We start from the raw sequence: 21,661 nt of genomic DNA, 5'->3' as shown, positions 1-21,661 counted from the left end.
ACGCATCTCAAAAATGCTAGTCAAAGATTCTCTATATGACAGGAGAGGTCTTTGGTTTTTAATGACACATTTCAAAAGCGCTAGTCAAAGATTCTTTATATGACAAGAGCTGTCTGCTGCTTTTAAGTAACAACTGCCAAAACCCAAGTCCAAGATCCACAACAGAAAAATGCTAGTCAAAGATTCTCCATACGATAAGACAGGTCTTCGGTTTTCCAAGGACACGTTTCAAAAATGCGAGTGAAATATTCTATCTATGACAAGAGGGGTCTGCTGTTTGAAGGACCAACTGCAAAAACGCAAGTCCAAGATCCACAGCAGAAAAACGCTAGTCAAAGATTCTCTATACGACAAAAGCGGTCCACAGTTTTTAAGGACGCATCTCAAAAATGCTAGTCAAAGATTCTCTATATGACAGGAGAGGTCTTTGGTTTTTAATGACACATTTCAAAAGCGCTAGTCAAAGATTCGTTATATGACAAGAGCTGTCTGCTGCTTTTAAGTAACAACTGCCAAAACCCAAGTCCAAGATCCACAACAGAAAAATGCTAGTCAAAGATTCTCCATACGATAAGACAGGTCTTCGGTTTTCCAAGGACACGTTTCAAAAATGCGAGTGAAATATTCTATCTATGATAAGAGGGGTCTGCTGTTTGAAGGACCAACTGCAAAAACGCAAGTCCAAGATCCACAGCAGAAAAACGCTAGTCAAAGATTCTCTATACGACAAAAACGGTCCACAGTTTTTAAGGACGCATCTCAAAAATGCTAGTCAAAGATTCTCTATATGACAGGAGAGGTCTTTGGTTTTTAATGACACATTTCAAAAGCACTAGTCAAAGATTCTTTATATGACAAGAGCTGTCTGCTGATTTTAAGTAACAACTGCCAAAACCCAAGTCCAAAATCCACAGCAGAAAAATGCTAGTCAAAGATTCTCCATATGATAAGACAGTTCTTCGGTTTTTCAAGGACACGTTTCAAAAATGCGAGTGAACTATTCTATCTATGACAAGAGGGGTCTGCTGTTTGAAGGACCAATTGCAAAAACGCAAGTCCAAGATCCACAGCAGAAAAACGCTAGTCAAAGATGTTCTATAAAACAAGAGGGGTCTACTGTTTTAAGGACCATCTGCAAAAACCCAAGTCCAAAATCCACAGCAGAAAAATGCTAGTCAAAGATTCTCCATACGATAAGACAGGTCTTCGGTTTTTCAAGGACACGTTTCAAAAATGCGAGTGAAATATTCTATCTATGACAAGAGGGGTCTGCTGTTTGAAGGACCAACTGCAAAAACACAAGTCCAAAATCCACAGCAGGAAAACACCAGTCCAAGATTCTCGATACGACAAAAGCGGTCCGCAGTTTTTAAGGACGCATCTCAAAAACGGTAGTCAAAGATTCTCTATGTGACAGGAGAGGTCTTTGGTTTTTAATGACACATTTCAAAAGCGCTAGTCAAAGATTCTTTATATGACAAGAGCTGTCTGCTGATTTTAAGTAACAACTGCCAAAAACCAATGTCCAAAATTCACAGCAGAAAAATGCTAGTCAAAGATTCTCCATATGATAAGACAGGTCTTTGGTTTTTCAAGGACACGTTTCAAAAATGCGAGTGAAATATTCTATCTATGACAACAGGGGTCTGCTGTTTGAAGGACCAACTGCAAAAACGCAAGTCCAAGATCTCTACAGCAGAAAAACGCTAGTCAAAGATGTTCTATAAGACAAGAGGGGTCTGCTGTTTTAAGGACCATCTGCAAAAACGGAAGTCCTAGATCTACAGCAGAAAAACGCTAGTCAAAGATTCTCTATACGACAAAAGCGGTCCGCAGTTTTTAAAGACGCATCTCAAAAATGCTAGTCAAAGATTTTCTATATGACAAGAGAGGTCTTCGGTTTTTAATGACACATTTCAAAAGCGCTAGTCAAAGATTCTTTATATGAAAAGAGCTGTCTGCTGATTAAAAGTAACAACTGCCAAAACCCAAGTCCAAGATCCACAGCAGAAAAATGCTAGTCAAAGATTCTCCATATGATAAGACAGGTCTTTGGTTTTTCAAGGACACGTTTCAAAAATGCGAGTGAAATATTCTATCTATGACAAGAGGGGTCTGCTGTTTGAAGGACCAACTGCAAAAACGCAAGTCCAAGATCTACAGCAGAAAAACGCTAGTCAAAGATTCTCTATACGACAAAAGCGGTCCACAGTTTTTAAGGACGCATCTCAAAAATGCTAGTCAAAGATTCTCTATATGACAGGAGAGGTCTTTGGTTTTTAATGACACATTTCAAAAGCGCAGGTCAAAGATTCTTTATATGACAAGAGCTGTCTGCTGCTTTTAAGTAACAACTGCCAAAACCCAAGTCAAAGATCCACAGCAGAAAAATGCTAGTCAAATATTCTCCATATGATAAGACAGGTCTTCGGTTTTTCAAGGACACGTTTCAAAAATGCGAGTGAAATATTCTATCTATGACAAGAGGGGTCTGCTGTTTGAAGGACCAACTGCAAAAACGCAAGTCCAAGATCCACAGCAGAAAAACGCTAGTCAAAGATTCTCTATACGACAAAAGCGGTCCACAGTATTTAAGGACGCATCTAAAAAATGCTAGTCAAAGATTCTCTATATGACAGGAGAGGTCTTTGGTTTTTAATGACACATTTCAAAAGCGCTAGTCAAAGATTCTTTATATGACAAGAGCTGTATGCTGCTTTTAAGTAACAACTGCCAAAACCCAAGTCCAAAATCCACAGCAGAAAAATGCTAGTCAAAGATTCTCATATGACAAGACAGGTCTTCGGTTTTTCAAGGTCACGTTTCAAAAATGCGAGTGAAATATATTATCTCTGATAAGAGGGGTCTGCTGTTTGAAGGACCAACTGCAAAAACGCAAGTCCAAGATCTACAGCAGAAAAACGTTAGTCAAAGATTAGCTATACGACAAAAGCGGTCCACAGTTTTTAAGGACGCATCTCAAAAATGCTAGTCAAAGATTCTCTATATGACAGGAGAGGTCTTTGGTTTTTAATGACACATTTCAAAAGCGCTTGTCAAAGATTCTTTATATGACAAGAGCTGTCTGCTGCTTAAAAGTAACAACTGCCAAAACCCAAGTCCAAGATCCACAGCAGAAAAATGCTAGTCAAAGATCCTCCATATGATAAGACAGGTCTTTGGTTTTTCAAGGACACGTTTCAAAAATGCGAGTGAAATATTCTATCTGTGACAAGAGGGGTCTGCTGTTTGAAGGACCAACTGCAAAAACGCAAGTCCAAGATCCACAGCAGAAAAACGCCAGTCAAAGATTCTCTATACGACAAAAGCGGTCCACAGTTTTTAAGGACGCATCTCAAAAATGCTTGTCAAAGATTCTCTATATGACAGGAGAGGTCTTTGGTTTTTAATGACACATTTCAAAAGCGCTAGTCAAAGATTCTTTATATGACAAGAGCTGTATGCTGCTTTTAAGTAACAACTGCCAAAACCCAAGTCAAAGATCCACAGCAGAAAAATGCTCGTCAAAGATTCTCCATATGATAAGACAGGTCTTCGGTTTTTCAAGGACACGTTTCAAAAAAGCGAGTGAAATATTCTATCTATGACAAGAGGGGTCTGCTGTTTGAAGGACCAACTGCAAAAACGCAAGTCCAAGATCTACAGCAGAAAAACGCTAGTCAAAGATGTTCTATACGACAAAAGCAATCCACAGTTTTAAGGACGCATCTCAAAAATGCTAGTCAAAGATTTTCTATATGACAGGAGAGGTCTGCTGTTTTAAGGACCATCTGCAAAAAAGCAAGTCCTAGATCTACAGCAGAAAAACGGTAGTTAAAGATTCTCTATATGACAAAAGCGGTCCACAGTTTTTAAGGACGCATCTCAAAAATGCTAGTCAAAGATTCTCTATATGACAGGAGAGGTCTTTGGTTTTTAATGACACATTTCAAAAGCGCTAGTCAAAGATTCTTTATATGACAAGAGCTGTCTGCTGCTTTTAAGTAACAACTGCCAAAACCCAAGTCCAAAATCCACAGCAGAAAAATGCTAGTCAAAGATTCTCATATGATAAGACAGGTCTTCGGTTTTTCAAGGACACGTTTCAAAAATGCGAGTGAAATATTTTATCTATGACAAGAGGGGTCTGCTGTTTGAAGGACCAACTGCAAAAACGCAAGTCCAAGATCTACAGCAGAAAAACGCTAGTCAAAGATTATCTATACGACAAAAGCGGTCCACAGTTTTTAAGGACGCATCTCAAAAATGCTAGTCAAAGATTCTCTATATGACAGGAGAGGTCTTTGGTTTTTAATGACACATTTCAAAAGCGCTAGTCAAAGATTCTTTATATGACAAGAGCGGTCTGCTGCTTTTAAGTAACAACTGCCAAAATCCAAGTCCAAGATCCACAGCAGAAAAGTGCTACTGGTCTATAGGTCTTTTGGTTTTTCTAGGACACGTTCCAAAAAATGTGAGTGAAATATTCTATCTGCTGTTTTAAGGATCATCTGCAAAAATGCAAGTTCAAGATCTACATCAGAAAAATGCTAGTCAAAGATTCTCTATATGACAAGAGCGGTCTGCTGCTTTTAAGTAAAAACTACCAAAACCCAAGTCCAAGATCCACAGCAGGAAAATGCTAGTCAAAGATTCTCCATAAGAAAAAAGTGGTCTGCTGTTTTTAAGGACACACTGCAAAAATGCAAGTCCAAGATCTACAGCAAAAAAAAATGCTTGTCAAAGATTCTCTATAGAACAAAAGCTGCCTGCTTTTTTAAAAACACATTTCAAAAGCGGTTGTCAAATATTCTCTACATGACAAGAGGAGTCTGCTGTTTTAAGGACCAACAGCAAAAACGCAAGTCCAAGATCGACAGCAGAAAAACGCTAGTCAAAGATTCTCTATATGACACATCTCAAAAACATTAGTCAAAGACTCTCTATATGACGAGAGGCCTGCTGTTTTTAGGGGCACATTTCAAAAACGCTAGTCAAAGATTCTATATATGACAAGAGCGGTCTGCTGCTTTTAAGTCACAACTGCCAAAACCCAAGTCCAAGATCCACAGCAGAAAAATGCTATTCAAAGAGTCTCCATAAGAAAAAAGTAGTCTGCTGTTTTTAAGGATGCATTTCAAAAATGCGAGAGAAATATTCTCTCCATGACAAGAGAGGTCTTCAGTTTTAAGATCCACACCAGAAAAATGCTCGTCAAAGATTCTCCATAAGAAATAAGTGGTTTGCTGTTTTTAGGGACACATTTGGAAAAAAAAAAAAAAAAAAATATATATATATATATATATATATATATATATATATATATATATATATATATGTGTGTATATATGTGTGTGGTGTGTGCATGTGTGTATATAGGTATACATACATATATACATGCATATATATGTATATATATATATATATATATGTTTATATATATGTATGTATATATATATATATATATGTTTATATATATATATATATATATATACATATATATATATATATATATATATATATATATATATATATATATATATATGCATGTATATATGTATGTATACCTATATACATACATGCACACACCACACACACATATATATATATATATATATATATATATATATATATATATATATATATATATATATATATATGCATGTATATCTATGTATGTATACCTATATACATACATGCACACACCATACACACACACATATATATATATATATATATATATATATATATATATATATATATATATATATATATATATATATATATAAAGAATATCGATACTATTGTTTTTTGAATGCTATAAGCATTTTGAACCCTTTATACATTTTTATAACATCAAAGATCATATGTCTCCAATTATGTGGGGTTAGATGGTCCCTGTATCACCTCTAGGACTTCTTCTCTTTCTTTTTCAGAAGACAGTACAAATTCCCCGCCAGCCCCATAAAAAGAAAGAGAGAAGCTGACTGACATCCCTCACACGGGGTCATGACACCCCAGTTTGGCTGGCACCATTTTTAGAGTTCCCCAAAGAGTGTTGACCCGCGCTGGCTTTACAAGGGCTGGCTTGAGGACAAGGCTTGAGATAAGTCACCCTCTGGACCACAGAGCAGCAGACCACCCTTGGCTCCTGTAACTAAAAAAAGACTTTCAACTACTTTTATCTCAGATAATGACACTTGCGGCGCCCCCTACGGGTGGTTCTCAAGATGTAAGTAAATAGGACCATTTCTGGAGCTGTTATGTGTGAATGCTGTTAAAGCCAAAGCTGAACTGAAACGGTCAAAAACCGTTGAGCTGCCATGCCTGTAGGACCCCCATTAGCTACGGACCTTTAGCTGCAGACTAAGGTGACTGATTTGGGTTCACATTGCTACTGCCTGAAATGACTCCTAATATACTGAAAGACCACACACTATACTTAGCTCCTTGAATATCATTAGTCAAAATTTGATCAAAGAGGCCAATGGAACTAATCATTCACGCATAAGCTATTTTGTCTCTTTGGGAAGGGCCTAGTGCGCCTTCTTTGAATTGCGGAAAGTGTTGCTCAGTTGAAGGTTTTGCTTCATGGCGGTCATTTTTTTTCAACCAATCTTGCACACATGCTGGTCAGATCCCCCTAAAGGTGTGTACCAAATTTGATGCAGATTCTGCAAAACACTTTCAAGCTCCAGTAAGGATTTTTTTTAGTAAAGAGCATCGAGCTGTTTCAGAAATGTCAAGACCGACTTGATTGTTTGTCAGAAAGATAATAGCCAAAGCGGCGGAGCAGGTTTTCCACATTTTCACCGTTTTGTGTGTAGTGGTTAAGACTAGAAGTTTATACAAACAGCTACGGCGACAAACCAACTGGTTGTTTGGTTTACAATCAAGCAGTGTGCCGTCAGGGCCAGCAAGGCCTTCTCTGCTGGCCTAACATAAATCATGATCATAAATTGACAAAAGTTCATTTTAATTTTAATTTACTTTTCATAAATACATAAAAGTATTCATCACATTCTCGTCATGTCATATTAGGCTCCAGTGTTGCTGTTTTTAAGTTAGAACTTTTATCCAATCAAAATTCAGCTAGCTTGTTGCCAGCGCTCTATGAATTCTGCCGCAGGCCTTCTGAACCAACATTAGCTGTTTACTGTGCAGTTTAACGAACGGAGGACATTCAGTTAACAGACAGTTGCCATAGCCGATCAGATCACAAGTTTTTGACAGTAGCCTTACATTGAACGTGACTGGGATTGGATACTCACTTGTTACTCCCAGGTATCCAATCACAAGTTGTGATTTACGAAAACAGAAAGTGCCGCCAAAGCCATACCAGGACAGCGGAGAAATCAGCGGTACTCCCTTTTTTAAACCACAAAGAATCAGAGCAAAACGTTGGCAGATATATATTTGCAAGGCCATTTTCAAGAAGGATATTTAAAGAGAAACTAGATCTTGTGAGACGAGGTCGGCCGACCCCGGAAACGAGTTAAGCTGTCCTGGCGATGAAATGGTTTGCCCACCACTTCCACTCGAATCAACCGACTACGAGCGGTACCAATGCCTTTACAAATTGTAAGTTCAAATATATTTTTTCACATTCAATAGGTTTTTTACAATTATTTTAGTTTTTATAGTACCACGTCCGATGCGGGTTTATTGATTTTTAAATGTGCCAAAAAATAGCCTGTTTTGTACACTAGTGATAAATTGAGGGGATTCAATGGACAGTAGTGCGCAAGTGTGTTTCTGTAAATATAGTTTTCAAGCCGTGGTCATGTGGCAACATAAATTATTGTAGTTTTTGAGAGGTATTTATCATACTTGCCAACCTTGAGACCTCCGATTTCGGGAGGTGGGGGGCGGGGCGGGGGCGTGGTTGGGGGCGTGGTTAAGAGGGGAGGAGTATATTTACAGCTAGGATTCACCAAGTCAAGTATTTCATATATATATATATATATATATATATATATATAAGAAATACTAAGTCAAGTATTTCATATATATATATATATATATATATATATATATATATATATATAGATATAGATATAGATATAGATATATATATATATATACAAGAAATACTAAGTCAAGTATTTCATATATATATATATATATATATATATATATATATATATATATAAATAAAATAAATACTTGAATTTCAGTGTTCATTTATTTACACATATACACACACATAACACTCATCTACTCATTGTTGAGTTAAGGGTTGAATTGTCCATCCTTGTTCTATTTGTCACTATTTTTCTAACCATGCTGAACCATGCAAAAAGTGCTTTCATCAAATGCACTAGATGGCAGTATTGTCCTGTTTAAGAGTGTCACAACATTGCTGTTTACGGCAGACGAACTGCTTTATGGTAGACGAAATACTGTTGTTGTGTGTTGTTACCGCGCTGGGAGGACGTTAATGAAACTGCCTAACAATGAACCCAAATAAGAAACCAAGTACTCGCCCTCGATCATTCTACAGTTATAACGTGATTGGGCAGGTACGCTGTTTATATTGTGTGCCTGAATTTCGGGAGATTTTCAGGAGAAAATTTGTCCCGGGAGGTTTTCGGGAGAGGCGCTGAATTTCGGGAGTCTCCCGGAAAATCCGGGAGGGTTGGCAAGTATGTATTTATTGACGTCGGACTCAGTAGGACATCACTGAAGGCCTAGGTGGGAAATGCACGGCCCGCCACTGCAATCAAGGGGGTTGTGTTGTATCCCGTTTGTGTTGTTCGGAAGGAATTAGTTTTGCGTTTGCAGGCTGCAACGTTATTAAAGAAAGTTCAAACCAGATCCGATGCAGACTCAACATTTAGCAGCAAATTAGAGACAACATGAAAAATTGTACTTAAGGCAGGTATCTTCTTTTGCAGACGCTTCACGCTGCACTCTGAGTTCCCCAAGGTTGAGTTCTGTGAGTGCTAAAAAGCTTTTGTTCCGTCAATTACCAGCAACATTCAGCTCTTCCATCTTGAAAAGAAACGTTTAAAAAAAAAGAACAACCCGTAGTGCTTCGACGGCAACAGTGAACTGTCACCATTCACCCTTTTTGACGTGTTAGCCCTGAAACGCCAGACATCTCCAGTTCCATTTCCACGCTAATCCGCTTCAGCAAGCACATTACACGCTATATTTGTGTTTGTGGCAGAACACTGGGCTAATTCATGCAACCGGGAGAGGGAGAAGGGAAACAAATCTCTATTGCATATTTCCGCATCTAAAGCCCCATCTTTGCCCCCGAGAAGCTTTTAATCCGCACGTTATCCTTTTTGTTATTGTTCTGGGACGCGGAGTGAAAGAAGGACGTTCACACATTTCTAAAGATATTCTGCTCATTTCTTTTCAATCCGGCAGGCTGAACGTTCATGCGCTCTTTGTTTGGGTAGCTTTTAAGGCTAAATCGAGCATCATGGCGGGATTTTGCCTTTCCCTTTGGGCAAGAGATAGATACACATCAGAGGCATCACTCGGAAAATCATAGATTACATGAGAATAACAAGTGCATGCAACATTCTTTCGTTCCTTAACGGCTTACACTAGAAGACACCCAAATCAGGACTGACTCATTTAGAATGGATTTGGAGTTATTAGGTAGACATTAAGTTCCTTCGACCAGATTTCTTGGGTTGATACAAAGTTTCAAGTTTCAAGTTTCAAGTTTCAAGTTTCAAGTTTATTCACAATACCATAGAACAATTAAAATAGTAGTGAATATCATTTAAGGATGGTGGTAAGTGAAAGGGTCCCCCAAATAAGCTAGAAGAAGCTTTTAGCAGCGGGTCCAGAGGACAGTATATGCATGGAATGCTGAAACATGGTGGCAAGCACAAAAAACAAACAAGACTTTGAATTTCATTGGTGAAATTCAAATGCCGGACACACCTAGATCCCTGGATTTTAACCTTCTAAACACCTGCAGTCATATCATCTTGAGAAATCTTCTTGGATAAAAAAAAAACAAACCCAATCCAGGCCTTGTGATTACAATATTAAATCTAATTTCGGATGCATTTGGGATAGTGGCATTAGAAAGTCCCTCAATGCGTTGTTCCTTCTACTGGATTTTTTAAGGTAAACTCAAATCTTGGACTACTGGAGTTTAGGGTTTCAGACTTTACTCTGTTTTGGACACCCCAGAAATGATTACAAAGTATGTAAGAACACATAATTACCTAATGAAATCTGGAAGATTTTGGGCGGTAAATCTCAATGTTACATCCCTGCGTTCAAACCTTCTTGACGCTTGCAGCAAGAACAGTCATGGAAGTCTTTTACAACAAACAAGTCCATAAGGAACAACATTTAAGATGGATTTGGGATGGGGCATTAGATAGATTCAGAATACTCGATTTGTTCTGCTAATTTTTTGTGGGAAATTCAAATCTTGGATTCCCAGACTTGTATTGGGGATGCTTCACAAAATATGCAATAACACAGTTAACCATGTGATACTTGATACAATCTTGTAGATTTATTAGGGGAAATCCAAATGTTGGATTTTTTTAATCCTCTGGAACTCTGCATGCTTAGCTTCTACCATTCTAAACACTACTTACATTACCAGTCTTGGAAATTGTGAAACAAACACAACAGGCAACACTTACTGAAGAGGTCTTTCAACCCAGGCCAAACTGTAGCTATCAGGAACCCCATTTAGGATAGACAGTCGCATTAGAAGGTGCGTGAATACATCATTCGTTCGACCAGATGTTTGTGGAAAGCCCCAACATGGACTAGCTTAGATTCCCGGACTTGTATTAGGCATCTACAGTATAACAAAATATCTAAGAACACAGGTAATCATGTATCCTGGATTCCTCACTAAACACTACTACTCCCCCGACTATGCATCCTTGGGTCCTAACGTAATACCAGCCCTGGAAATCATAGTTTATGACAATAGACACAATTTACAGAATGACTCGTCCAACCCAGGCCAAACTGTAGCTATCAGGAACCCTATTTAGGATAGATTTCGGATAGTCGTATTAGAAGGTGCGTAAATACACCATTCGTTTTACCAGGTGTTTGCAGAAATTCCAATCTTGGACTAGCTTAGATCCTCGTACTTGTACTAGGCATCTATCACAAAATATCTAAGAACACAGGTAATTATGTATCCCGGATTCCTCACTAAACACTCCTACTCCCCCGACTATGCATCCCTGGGTCCTAACGTAATACCAGCCCTGGAAATCATAGTTTATGACAATAGACACAATTTACAGAATGACTCGTCCAACCCAGGCCAAACTGTAGCTATCAGGAACCCTATTTAGGATAGATTTCGGATAGTCGTATTAGAAGGTGCGTAAATACACCATTCGTTCTACCAGGTGTTTGCGGAAATTCCAATCTTGGACTAGTTTAGATCCTCGTACTTGTACTAGGCATCTATCACAAAATATCTAAGAACAAAGGTAATTATGTATCCCGGATTCCTCACTAAACACTCCTACTCCCCCGACTATGCATCCTTGGATCCTAACGTAATACCAGCCCTGGAAATCATAGTTTATGACAATAGACACAATTTACAGAATGAGACTTCCAACCCAGGCCAAACTGTAGCTATCAGGAACCCCATTTAGGATAGATTTTGGACAGCCGTATTAGAAGGTGCATGAATACACCATTCGTTCGACCAGATGTTTGCGGAAATCCCCATCTTGGACTAGCATAGACCCTCGGACTTGTATTAGGCATCTACAGTATAACAAAATATATAAGAACACAGGTAATCATGTATACCGGATTCCGCACTAAACACTCCTACTCCCCCGACTATGCATCCTTGGGTCCTAACGTAATACCAGCCCTGGAAATCATAATTTATGACAATAGACACAATTTACAGAATGAGTCTTCAAACCCAGGCCAAACTGTTGCAATAAGGAACCCCATGTAGGATTGATTTCGAATAGTCGTATTAGAAAGTGCGTGAATACACCATTCGTTCTACCAGATGTTTGCTGAAATCCCCATCTTGGACTAGCTTAGATCCCCGGACTTGTATTAGGCACTTATCACAAAATACACTATATTGCCAAAAGTATTTGGCCACCCATCCAAACGATCAGAATCAGGTGTCCTAATCACTTGGCTTGGCCCCAGGTGTATACAATCAAGCACTTAAAAATGGAGACTGTTTCTACAAACATTAGTGAAAGAATGGGCCGCCCTCAGGAGCTCAGTGATTTCCAGCGTGGAACTGTCATAGGATGCCACCTGTGCAACAAATCCAGTCGTGGTAGGCCACGCAAACTGACAGAGAGGGGTCAGCGGATGCTAAAGCGCGTAGTGCAAAGAGGTCGCCGACTTTCTGCACAGTCAGTTGCTACAGAGCTCTTTTCCATATGGCAATCTGATGGACCAGTCTGGGTTTGGAGGTTGCCAGGAGAACGATACATTTCGGTCTGCATTGTGCCGAGTGTGAAATTTGGTGGAGGAGGAATTATGGTGTGGTGTTGTTTTTCAGGAGTTGGGCTTGGCCCCTTAGTTCCATTGAAAGGAACTTCGAATTCTCCAGGATACCAAAACATTTTGGACAATTCCATGCTCCCAACTTTGTGGGAACAGTTTGGAGCGGGCCCCTTCCTCTTCCAACATGACTGTACACCAGTGCACAAAGCAAGGTCCATAAAGACATGGATGACAGAGCCTGATGCGGATTAACTTGACTGGCCTGCACACAGTCCTGACCTGAACCCGATAGAACACCCTTGGGATGAATTAGAATGAAGACTGAGAGCCAGGCCTTCTCGACCAACATCAGTGTGTGACCTCACCAATGCGCTTTTGGAAGAATGGTAGAAAATTCCTATAAACACACTCCGCAACCTTGTGGACAGCCTTCCCAGAAGAGTTAAAGCTGTAATAGCTGCAAAAGGTGGACCGACATCATATTGAACCCTATGGGTTAGGAATGGGATGGCACTTCAAGTTCATATGTGAGTCAAGGAAGATGGCCAAATACTTTTGGCAATATAGTGTATCTAAGAACACAGGTAATCATGTATCTCGGATTCCTCACTAAACACTCCTACTCCCCCGACTATGCATCCCTGGGTTCTAACATAATACCAGCTCTGGAAATCAGAATTCACAGAATGATTCTTCCGACTCAGGCCAAACTGTTGCTATCCAGAACCTCTTTTAGGATTTTAGATTTGGGGTAAATCATAGGAGAGAATGGACATTTTGGACTGGATAGCTATAAAATAGCTAACAACACAATTCATCATGTGCCCATTTGTTATAACCTGGTGAAATCTGGCTGATTTTTCTGGAAAATAAAACATTGACTTTGCAGCCCTGGGTTCAGACCTTCTAAAAACCTGTTCCAGTAAAACCTGCAATGACTACCACACCTCAATGCCTTGTGAATCTTGGCTGTTATCGTCTGCTGGCCTTCTCCTGTTCGCTCAGACTGTCACATCCCGGGTCTGTAATGACACAATTTAGATGTCTCCCGCCGTGGCAGCCTGTAAGCAACCGAGGCCCAATCTCAATCAATCCATTCTGGCAAAACGGACAGAAAAGTGTAATGAAAAGTGCTAAAAATACACCGCGGCCTTGTGATAAGACTTGGCGGTGTAGATTAACTCTCACACAGCCTGTTTCTGGGAAAGTGTTGCGATGTGACATACTGTCCATGACAGACAGCTCTGCGGAACACGTATAGACCTTTTTGACTGTTGCCATGGCAGATACATCTTGGGTTAATGCATATTTCATCCCCATAAACAATCCACATCTTAGCCATCTTATTGCCCTGGAATTGGATCCAGTCCCTGTTGTATCTTCTTTAATCTTTTCCCACGAGAGATACCCGCGTTTCCCCTAAGCTGCTAACGCAGAAAAATAGCAAGATAACATATGTCTGACAACAATAAGCCTCTTATCGTTTCTCTGGGATGACCTCGGACCCCCTTTTTTGTCTCTTTGCACCAAATGTGAACTCTCCCACTTGGTAATTCGCTCATTAAACTTTTATATACAGGGACGTCTGGATGTGGCTGCAGGGATGGATGCTGGGTTTTGCAGATGGATGCAAATGAAGTGCGACATGGGACTGTTTGACAGGGTAGTGATGAGATGCTTGCTTTCCAAATCACATCCTCCGGTAACTTTCTGCCTATCGTTCACAATCATTATAGATCATTATACATTTAATTTGCATTCTAGCATGTACAAATCGGCTCGTTCTTGGTTGTTAGCAATGCAGCTAATGGGAACAATCAATTCTACCTCTAAATCACTTTAAAAAAGCATTGAAAAACAGTCAACAATACTTAATTTACATTCTGTAACATGGAAATAAACGAACTGTAGCAACATTGTTACTGTAAGAGCAAACACTGAGGAGCTCTTTCTATAGTGTAGTAACATACAAGCATGCTTCGGTATTAGCCGTAAAAGCTAGCTATGGAAAGAGATAAGCTAGCAACTGTGCCAACTCGAAACGCGTTTGGGTTTGTAATGCCCAACACAATGTGAAAAGACACCAATCTGTACTGACTGAAAAACATGAACAATCATATTACAGTATCTGTGAAGTATTAGCCCACATTTCATGTTTTGTTTGTACACGGCTAGCCAGACAGCGTATATTGTCTGTCATGATACACCCATGATGTGCTGGTATATTCATGATCAATATAATGTGTGACTCACACGATGGACAGTCGTCTGTTTGGTCCAGCTGGCCGGGGACATTTGTTTGGGTAAGCATTCCATTTATGTCGAAATAGCATTGCTTCAAATTCCACATTTTGCAGCGTCGAGTCACTTTCACTTCGCTCTCTCGGCTTCTGTCTGTTCCAACGTCTCACTCTTCCCTCGTGCTTGCTTCTATAAGCACTAGTTCATCCTCAATATGTTCAGCTTAAAAAAGACAAGGTTATATATCCTCATTTGACGTCTTTGTTGTTTGTTACCGAACCTGCCATGATTAAAAAACACACTCGCCTTTGTTTCCGGAAGTAGTACGGTAACACATATTTGTTGCCAGAAGTCGGAAGTGCGCTGCCGTGGAAACAGAAATAAATGCGCCGAGTAATTAGTTCCGGCAATGATTAAGCGGGGGGCGTGGTTGGGGCGGGGGCGTGGTTGGGGGCGTGGTTGGGGGCGTGGTTAAGAGGGGAGGAGTATATTTACAGCTAAAATTCACCAAGTCAAGTATTTCATATATATATATATATATATATATATATATATATATATATATATATATATATATATATATATATATATATATATATATATATATATACCCCGCCAGGGTGTACCCCGCCTTCCGCCCGATTGTAGCTGAGATAGGCTCCAGCGCCCCCCGCGACCCCAAAGGGAATAAGCGGTAGAAAATGGATGGATGGATATATATATATATATATATATATATATATATATATATATATATATATAATAAATAATTGACTTTCAGTGAATTCTAGCTATATATATATACATATATATATATATATATATATATATATATATATATATATATATATATATATATATATATATATATATATATATATATATATATATATATATAAATAAAATAAATACTTGAATTTCAGTGTTCATTTATTTACACATATACACACACATAACACTCATCTACTCATTGTTGAGTTAAGGGTTGAATTGTCCATCCTTGTTCTATTCTCTGTCACTATCTTTCTAACCATGCTGAACACCCTCTCCGATTATGCATTGCTGTGTGGCACGCACAAAAGTGCCTTCATCAAATGCACTAGATGGCAGTATTGTCCTGTTTAAGAGTGTCACAACATTGCTGTTTACGGCAGACGGACTGCTTTACTGTAGACGTTCTTTATATTGTGGGAAAGCGGACTCAGGTCCACATGGAGCTGGAGGGGGCGTGGCCTCCAGCTCCGCCTGAATTTCGGGAGATTTTCGGGAGAAAATTTGTCCCGGGAGGTTTTCGGGAGAGGCGCTGAATTTCGGGAGTCTCCCGGAAAATCCGGGAGGGTTGGCAAGTATGATATAAAACATAATACATATGGTTATGAAGGTGTCTGTTACTGCATTGTATATATACTGTGTATATAAAACATTACATTTTGTTATGAACATGTCTGTTACTACATTATATATATATATTTGCAGTGTGTATATAAAACATAATACATATGGTTATGAAGGTGTCTGTTACTGCATTGTATATATACTGTATATATAAAACATTACATTTTGTTATGAACATGTCTGTTACTACATTATATATATACTTGCAGTGTGTATATAAAACGTATTCCATATTGTTATGAAAGGGTCTGTTACTACATTATATATATACTTGCAGTGTGTATATTAAACATTGTGGGTGGTTTTCAAGTTGTGTTTTTGAATGATACAACATGAGTCGCATCTTCCAAGCGTTTTTTTATCATCTTTAAAATAAAATAATGATTGTGAATGATTGGCAAAATTCCCCAAAAAGTGCAGTTCCCCTTTAAGAGGTATACATGCTTTAATAACAAAGTTTTAGCATATCAATATTTAGTAATTGCTGACCCACAGCGACGGGTCAGGATTAATCGGGGTTTGCTTCGTCCGCCTCCTTTTCGGACATGATCGATTTGTGAATTCCGAATGAACCATCCAGCATCCTCCAGGGGGGAAACAGCCTCGCTGTTGGTTCCTCGACCTGCCTTCATGGCGAGGCTGAGCTCAAACTGCATATCCCAGTGCTGCCAACGGGGCCGAGAGCCGCTTATGAATGGTCGTAAAGCTGATTTGTGTCAATCGACTGCCAAAACAACCGCATAAGCAACGTCTGCGCTCGACAACAACACATTTTTCTGTCATTAGAGCAGAGGGGATTAATTTACACAAGTGAACAATGGCGGCGAGCGTACACAGAGGCGCTGTGTTCAGAGCTTACGTCGCGCCCCCCCTGACATTTAATCCACACTTTGGTTCGATATTCTCCAATTGATCGTCTCCCCGCCTTCTTAACGCCAGTTTGTTTACCCGTCCGTGTCGCATTCTCACTGATCAAATCTCACGGCTGCTGGATGAGCATTTAATCTTGTCGCCGTACTGTCCTTATCTAACACCTCTGCAACACAGACCGTACAGATGTAAACAAACAGCGAGCAGAAGTTCTAGAAGGGCGAGTGCATTTCACTTTTATGTGCAGAACTCCTTATCGGGCATCTGCAGGAACGATAAAAACAGTGCAACTTTTCTGATGATTGGTGATAGCTGGTGCATGTTAGCAGATTTTGGAGATTTCTCATGCTAAAGGCAGCAATGTTAACCACGGCAACAAACCTAATTAACTATTAACTGGACACATTTCAAACTTCCACCTTTTCCACATTTTTCAACCTAATCAAACCACATTCCACCATTCTGGAAATTCAAACTTCCCTTTTTCCAAGTTCAAAAAAATTCCAGGATTTTCCAGAATTCCTGGTTTTCCAAAGCCTTATTTCCACCCTTTTTTCTGGTGACTACTCCTCCCACATTTTTCAACGCATTTCAACCGTTCCACCGTCAAAACATTCCTCTTATCCATCCATCCATTTTCTACCGCTTATTCCCTTTGGGGTCGCGGGGGGCGCTGGAGCCTATCTCAGCTACAATCGTAATCAGGACCAAAAAAAAAAAGGCTTTTTGAACAGGAAAAATTCCCGGTTTTCCCGAAATTCCAGGAATTCCGTAATACCATTTCTCAATTCAACACTTCAACATTTCTCGACCGATTTGAAAAATTCCAACGCCAACCATTTCAACTCATTCAGACCATTCAAGTTTTTTACCATTTTCAAAAAAATTGCAGATTTTTCCAAAATTCCCTAATAGACTTAGACTTAGACTTCCTTTTTATTGTCATTCAAATTTGAACTTTACAGTACAGATAAGAACAACATTTTGTTGCATTAGCTCATGGTAGTGCAGGATAAAAAAGCAATAAGGTGCATATATAAATAAATAGATTACTGTACAGATGAATATATTGCACTTTTTCATATGCATCCAGGTATAATACCATTTACCACTTCAACATTTCTTGCCCTATTTAAACAATTCCAACACCAACCAATTAACTCATTCAGGACAATAATTTTCCAAAAAAATCCCGCTTTTCCCCAAATTCCCACATTTCCAGGAAGTTCCCATTGAAATGAATAGTACATGTTTCCAAGTTGCTCAATTCCCACATTTTTCAACCTATTCAAACCATTCCATCAACACATTCCACTCTTCCTGGACATTCAAACGAACACTTTCCCAAGTTTCAAACCAAATTCCGGTTTTCCTGGAAATTCAAACTCTTCAACATTCAAACCATTCCAACATTCAAACTATTCTTACATTCATTACCATGAATTGATTACGTGGACCCCGACTTAAACAAGTGGAAAAACTTATTCGGGTGTTACCATTTAGTGGTCAATTGTACGGAATATGTACTGAATTATGCAATCTACATACTTGCCAACCCTCCCGAATTTTCCGGGAGACTCCCGAAATTCAGCGCCTCTCCCGAAAACCTCCCGGGACAAATATTCTCCCAAAAACCGGGACAAATATTCTCCCGAAAATCTCCCGATTTTTAGCCGGAGCTGGAGGCCACGCCCCCTCCAGCTCCATGCGGACCTGAGTGAGGACAGCCTTATTTCACGTCCGCTTTCCCACGATATAAACAGTGTGCCTGCCTAATCACGTTATTCCATACGAGGCGTCCGGCATACCCCCGATGAGCATGGTGCTGATGGAGAACATCTTCTTGGCGTCCGTGTTGGCGCACACGTTGCTAAAGCCGACGCTGGTCAGGCTGCTGAGGGTGAAGGAGAGGGCGGCGATGTACGAGCTACACACCGACGGGCCGCCGACCGTGTTGTTGACGTAGGGCATCTCCAGGCGTTTGCCCAGGGTGACAAGAACTAAAACATCCAGACTAGAGATAAATTGTATTATTATGTTTATCTTACCTAAAAATAAATATATTTATTAATTAAAAAAAAATAAAAAAAATAAAAACTATATTTTGCTAAAAATATCTAAATTAATTGTATTTTTGTTTGTATTTTTTGACTCCTTATTACATCCAGCCATAGAATTGTACATTAAAATAAACATATTTGAAATAATTAATTTTAAATGATCATAATAATTCATTTAAAATTAACCATAATTAATTATTGAAGTAATTGCTTGTTTATCAACAACTTTAGCATTTTATTCATTACATTTTGAAGCTCTCAGAAGCCAAGTTATGTTATATTCCTTAAGATTTATTTATGCAAGTTTGAAGTATCAATTATCTAAACACAGTTTTGTTTGCATATTTTCAGGATATATATATACATATATATATATATATATATATATATATATATATATATATATATATATATATATATATATATATATATACATATATATATATATATATATTTATTTATATATATATATGAAATACTTGACTTGGTGAATTGTAGCTGTAAATATACTCCTCCCCTCTTAACCACGCCCACAGCCACGCCCACCTCCCCCCCACCTCCCGAAATCGGAGGTCTCAAGGTTGGCAAGTATGTTTCCACCCTTAATTTTTTATGTTCAATATTTTGCATTAAAACCAAGCAGATGACTGAAAGGGTGTGTTATTGTTTGTGCTATGGCGCCATCTTTTGGACGAGTTTGCTCACTGCAGGTATTGCAATGTTGAAAATGTACGTCCTGTTTTAAGTCTCGTAAACCGGAAATAAGCGTCCCATTGCGTTTTTGCCCCAAAGGATTCTCCATTTATCACTCCAAGCAACGTTTGTAAGTTGTACAGTATAATAATAACCACAACTGCTTATACTTACCAAACCGTCCCATGTGTGACGTCTGTAGGAGTGTTTTCATGCCTATTTGTACGTGCTATCATGATGTAATGAAGCTAAGCTAGTGTCGTTAGCATTAGCTAGCATGCTAACACGCCAACAGGTGTCTTGTGTTAGTATTATTAATTTACAATGCCGTTCTTTTTGCAATGTTTCAGTTTCACGAATTCCATTCCATGACGACGACTTCTGTTGTGTTTGATCACTGCTGCGTTGCAGACACCGTTTGGGAACAATTCAGGTAAGTAAATAAACATTTACAAACTCTTTCTGTGTAAATACCTCATTTCAGGTAAGTAAATAAACATTGACAAAATATTTCCGTGTAAATAACTCATCTCACAAAGTGTATATCGGCTGCTAATATATGGATATTTTTTGGGTAATATAGTGCAGTGGTTCCCAACCACCAGTCCGAGGACCGGTACCGGCCCGTGACGCATTTGCTACCGGGCCGCAGAGAAACATTAAACACTGTATTTTTCGGACTATAAGGCGCACTTAAAATTCTTTTTTTCCCCTCAAAACTCGACAGTGCGCCTTATAACCCGGTGCGCCTAATGTACGGAATAAATGGTAAATGGTAGTGATGGGTTGATGAGGCGTCATGAAGCGTTTCGACACATTGCAAAACTGTATTGATACTGTGTCGATACTGTGTCACTAAATACTGACATCTGCTGGACTTTAAAAATCCCTACAGGCAACCTATGAACCGACTCAACTGAAAGTGATTTTATGACCGAGTGCAGTGGTTCTCAAATGGGGTTACGCGTACCCCTGGGGGTACTTGAAGGTATGCCAAGGGGTACATGAGATTTTTTTTAAATATTCTAAAAATAGCAACAATTCAAAAATCCTTTATAAATATAAATAAAAACTTATCTTTTTTTCCAAATAGTTCAAGAAAGACCACTACAAATGAGCAATATTTTGCACTGTTATACAAATTAATAAATCAGAAATGCTTTGCTCTGATTAGGGGGTACTTGAATTAAAAAAAAATTAACAGGGGGTACACACTGAAAAAAGGTTGAGAACCACTGACCTAGTATATACAATAATATAAACCAAGTCATTGTATTTCATTTAGGATTATTTGATATCTTCATTTAAATAAAACTATATTTTTATCTTTTAATAAATAATGTGAACATGTATCATAACATTGAAATCTAAGAGAACGTGTTGTGAATGAGGATGCTTGTGGACTGGGAATTTTTTTTTTTTTTTTACACATTTTTATTTAAAAAAAACAGTTTTTCCAATGTATTACATTTTAGACGATTTCTCTTCTTAGTCATTATTTCTCCGGCTGTAGAAAAGACTCGCTCACAGGGCACAGAGGAGGCGTCAGTGCGACACAGTTCGCGTATCGGTCACGTGACCGAAACAGCTCATGATCGATCACGTGACTTTCTAAAAGCGGTACGCGCACCGACACAGGGTTTTGCTCTATGAGCTTGACGCATGCGCCGATGCATCGGTGTTGCCGGACCCATCACTAGTAAATGGTAAATGGGTTATACTTGTATAGCGCTTTGACACTATTTCCACATTCACCCATTCACACACACATTCTCACACCAATGGCGGGAGCTGCCATGCAAGGCCCTAACCACGACCCATCAGGAGCAAGGGTGAAGTGTCTTGCTCAAGGACACAACAGACGTGACAAGGTTGGTAGAAGATGGGGATTGAACCAGGAACCCTCTCCCAACTGCGCCACGCCGTTGGTTTTGCTTACCGACCTCGAAGCTATT

The 21,661-nt window shown here is 39.1% G+C and overlaps 1 protein-coding gene across 1 annotated transcript in view; it reads right to left on the bottom strand.

The window, feature by feature from the left end:
• apln (apelin) overlaps positions 1–21,661 on the bottom strand; it is an 89,467-nt gene that overhangs the window by 34,649 nt on the left and 33,157 nt on the right. The gene's annotated exons all lie outside the window — the stretch shown is intronic.

This window comes from Nerophis lumbriciformis, linkage group LG16 (assembly GCF_033978685.3).
Source record: "Nerophis lumbriciformis linkage group LG16, RoL_Nlum_v2.1, whole genome shotgun sequence".
NCBI lineage: Eukaryota > Metazoa > Chordata > Actinopteri > Syngnathiformes > Syngnathidae > Nerophis > Nerophis lumbriciformis.
The sequence above is the reverse complement of the archived record's forward strand: the minus strand, read 5'-3'. Positions and strand labels throughout refer to the sequence as shown.